General features: G+C 42.0%; 1 non-coding gene across 1 annotated transcript; it reads right to left on the bottom strand.

The window, feature by feature from the left end:
* Positions 1 to 1,730: 1,730 nt before the first annotated feature.
* On the bottom strand, positions 1,731 to 1,904 carry LOC128106828 (small nucleolar RNA SNORA81). The gene has a single exon (XR_008216873.1). It is a non-coding gene; the product is annotated as a small nucleolar RNA SNORA81 (small nucleolar RNA).
* Between the last annotated feature and the right edge of the window lie 2,793 nt (positions 1,905 to 4,697).

Below are 4,697 nucleotides of genomic sequence, written 5' to 3'. Positions count from 1 at the left end.
GTGGGGCCTCCTCTTCCATAAAACAAAGTAATCTAGATGGTTTGGGTCAGCCAAAGTCCTTTCACAGTGGAGAAAAATCTCATGAAAACCCTAAGCATGGAAAAATAGAGTAAAAGCATTCATAAAAAATAAAAATCTCATCATCTCATTATAGTTTCAATTATTTATGATTACATCAAAAATAAATGTATTAATAATAATGTGCATTTGCTCTCATTGGGTCTCTGCCTTCCCAGCTCTGTGGTGACTAAGTGCCACCATCCACAGTTTTTCGTTTTCATGTGCATTATAGAGATGGACTCAGTCCTCACACTTGCAAGCAAGCATTTTACCAACCGAGCTATCTTTACACCCCAAACAATTGTGTGTAAAGTGAGAGAGAACTGGTCAGTGCAGGGACACAAAGTCCAGAATCAAGCCTTTTACTCAGGGTGGAGCCCGGGGCGGCCGCAAGCATGAGACCTCGCTTCTGCCTCCTCGGTACTGGTTCACAGTCATGCCGCACCATAACCCTGCCGAAACACATAATCCTACTGTCAGTGTTTTATACGGACTTGAACTAGACATCCGAACAATTCAATGGTGTGATGGCTTCTTCGTAGAAGACTTCGTATAAGGTCTCCTCCTCGGTCCACGGGATGTGTGAGAGGTCACTTCCGGCTCATGCAGACATTCAGGGCTCTGCCTGCTATTCAGACCTGGAGGGCAGTGTGGAGCACCTACTATGCTGGTTATTGATGGGGAAACTGATAAAATCTCATGGGGCTATCATTCGGCCAATCACAGTGTACTCCATTTTCTAGGTGCCTACTGTGTTCCAGGCACTATTTTCTAGACCAGGGGTTAGCAAACTATAGCCCATGGGCTAGAGATGACCAATGCATTCTGGGAAGTTATGAATCTAAAGCTAAATATAGGGGTTTTTTTTACATTTTATAAAATCTTTATTGACAAATAATTCACATAGTACACAATTTGCCTGTTTGCACAATTGGATAGATTTTAGTCCAGCATCCTCATAGGCCCATGACACCATCACCACTTTCTACTTTAGAACATCGCTGTCTTCAATTTTATACACACATATAATGTATGGTGATTACACTCCACCTGATTTTTTTTATTACATTCTACCTTATTTTTTAAATAAACATATTATTTGCAGTTGTAACCATTTTTAAGTTCACAATTCAGTGGCATGAATTACATTCAAGATATTAATTACACTCATGATATTCATTAATTACACTCATGATATTAATTACATTTGTGGTATTCACTGATTACATTCATAGTATTCATTCAATAACTGTATTTATATTCATTAATTACATTAATTGTATTGATTTATTATATTCATGATAGTATGTCTTGATGCTACTGTCCACTTGTGGGGCTTTCTCATCACACAAAATAGAAACTCTGTCCTTAGGAAATCATTGCTCTAAAAAATAGTTCTATTTATTATTAATTATTATAGATTATGTTAAAGAACGTTAACTCTCAAGTCTAATTTCTGGGCCAGAGAGAAGGCTTATTAGGTAAAGGTTGCTTCTAAGTCTACCGACCTGAGTTCAATCCCCAAGACCCACATGATAGGGAAGCACCGACTCCCAAAAATTGCCCTCTGACCTCTGTACACACACAGTGGCGTGTGTGTCTCCACCTCTGTATGTACACTAAATAATGTAAATAAAATTTAATTTTCTACTTTCCTTTAAACTTTAAAGACATATTTCACCAAATATTAAGACACTGGACATTAAGAAAGCGGTTCACCCCAGTCTTTGGGGTCCAACGCAGCTACTTTTCTTCTTCTGTGTACTCTCCTAGCATTATTAAAAAAAAAATTCAAGACATGATCCTGCTTTTTGTACTTTTAGCACACTGCTTAACAACAAGGTTTATATATATATATATATATATTTTTTTTTTGAATGTTTGGGGGAGGGGGAAATCAAAATTTCATGACACTTCAAAGTCCCATCATACACAGATTTCCATGTCCATAGACAAAGTCCTATTAGAAGACAGCCACCCCTGTCTGAGGCTACTGTCCCCTGGAGACGCACGATTGTCTCGTGTGACCAGTTAAACCTAAAATATGCATCATCTTGCTCCTTGCAGAAAAACGTGCCAGTCCCTCTTTTAAGCACTTGACATGTGCCGAACACACCAAGAATACAGTCCACCTCCGAGCAGGAGAGACAGAGAATAAATGACATACACCATTTAAAAAAATAGAACAGTGTATTCAAAGGTGGTTATCAAAACAAAGGGGCCAGAAATGTGAGACAGGAGCACAGGGTCAAACGGACAGCAGACGCAATCTCCAATTCCATTTTTATGTCCTCCCAGCTGTAGCCAAACTCTCATGTAAGCCGACAGTAGTCATACCTTAAGTCTAAAGACAATTTGCATGTTACAGGGAATTTACTATGCCCTCGCAATGAAGAAAAATCTCCAGGAAGGAATATAAGGGGATGGGTTGGGGTTTCTACTCAAGGCACAGTGGTTGTCTGCAGAGCTGCTTTGGCATTATGAAGGGTGCACAGAGAAGCACTAATGCTCTGCGGCACTGTGTGTGGGTGGCAATGCGTATATATGAATGTGTGTGCGTGTGTGCGTGTGTGTGTGCGCGTGCTCACACACATGAAGATAGATAGAACAGAGGTCACACCAGATGTCTCGTCTCTCACCGAACTGGAAGTTTGCTGTTTTTGGCTAGGCTGGCAGGCAGGTGAGCCCCAGGGTCCATTTGTCTTCACCCCACAGTGCGAGGGTTAAGGACCTGCAGCCTTGCCGAGCTTTTTACCCAGCCCTCCTTGGGCAGCTTGGGGTTTAATCATCTCCTCTAACCCTTCCCTTCTGGGTATTGGGGCAGCTTTCAGCAGCTCAGGATCAAATCACCTGAGCCTACTTTCCTCTTTGGAAAATGGAGCCAGCCCCATCCTCAACCACCGAGGAATGACATTTCTAACGTGAGACCAGGAAGGCCAGCGCAGTCCTGGAGAAGTGCTTAAGAAATGTTCGCTTCCTTCCCTCACTTCTAATCAAATCCAAGTTCTTGGCTCCCAATTAAAGATTTCCGAAAGTTCCCTTTAATCTCTTGTTAGTTTTTGAAAAGCCCCAAGCCAATCCAGACGGCAGAAACGTCAAATGACCAGAAGAAATATTTAGTGCCAATCCGCATTTCCTCATCCAGCCCCTGCCCGCAGAGGGACCGCAGCTGCCCCGCTGTGTTCCTGCCACAGTCGTTATTGCGCATGTATTTCTTTTTTATACCTTTCTGACACGTTTTTCACCACTCCATGACTCTCTCTGCTGATGCCCCTCAAAACCTGAAGTGGTTCCATGATGCTCTTATTTGAGTCATCCTTCAGTGTTTCTGGGACATAAAAACGGTTGAATTAAATGTCAGAAGCAAAAATGAATTTTCTTTGATAAATTGTACAAATAAATACTTCTCCTTTTTCTTCCTTCCTGGGGTCGAAAGAATGAGCAATAAATTCGGAGCTGTGTTCCCCTTGAATTGGCCTTATTTGTGGTCATTATTTTGAAATATTTACCAAGTAGTTGTGTTCTTTAAACTTACCCCCTCTATGTTCTTATGAAATAAAATGGAAACAACTGTGTATTTTGGTCCTTCCACTAACATTGTAAAATGTACACACTATGATGTAGAAACTGAAATATTATTGTTGCCATAGAAATACGAAAATCTGTGATATAAATGTATAGTCAATGAATGATTTGTTTTCATTTTTATTATTCCGAGGGTGGAGCTTCATTTGATGGCAATCCCATATCACATAAATTAGGTGACATTTCTCTCAGTTTTTCATCATTGCCACCACCAATGTGACTCTAAATCTCCAAGACACAAAGCATGGAATTGTGGCCTGCAGGGCGACATCATCCTCTCACCCAGCACCCGTCTCCCCATCCTTGTTTTGGGCACTCCTAACAATCCACTTACGGACTAAGAATGCACCTCCATTGGTCGGTCACCTCACCTGTAGCATGTGTGAGGCCTAGGTTTGATTCCCTAGCACTCCACAGAACTGGGTGTGACTGTGACACCTGTAATTCCGGCACTCGGAAAGGAGAGGCAGGAGTTCAAGGCCATTTCTGTCACATAGTGAGTTTGAGGCTAGCCTGAGCTACCTGAGACCCTGTTTTAAAATCCCAGCAGCAGACCTGCAAGGCAGCTCAGCCAGTAAAAACATTTACTGCCAAGCTTGACGATTGGAGTTCAATCCCTGGGCCCCACCTGGTGGAAGGAGAGAATCATCTCCCACACATAGTTTGCTGTCTTCCACACATGCGCTGTTTTAAACTCTCTCTGACACACACATAAATATTTTTTTAATTACAATAAAAAACACCAAGCACACAAACAAATAAAAATCATTTTGTAGTTAGAAAGAACCTTCGATCCTCAGTAGGCCAATTTCTCAGTAAGTGCTCCAAGGTCTGTATGGCCCCGTACAGCACAGCTCTTCCCAAGAGGTACTACCTGCAGCTGTTGCTTGACTACAATGGAGACACTCTTTCTCACTTGGATCAGGAAGATGCTTCTTAGATTCTCTCCATTTTGGTCTTGGTTTGTGGCTCTCCACAGCTCAGTGTGGTGGGCTTTGAGTCATTGACTCAGCTTAGTACCACTGGCAGCCCTGGGAACCTGTAGGAGCTGG

This window comes from Peromyscus californicus, unplaced genomic scaffold, assembly GCF_007827085.1.
Source record: "Peromyscus californicus insignis strain IS unplaced genomic scaffold, ASM782708v3 Scaffold_9__1_contigs__length_137607984, whole genome shotgun sequence".
In the NCBI taxonomy this organism is placed as follows: Eukaryota; Metazoa; Chordata; class Mammalia; order Rodentia; family Cricetidae; genus Peromyscus; species Peromyscus californicus.
The sequence above is the reverse complement of the archived record's forward strand: the minus strand, read 5'-3'. Positions and strand labels throughout refer to the sequence as shown.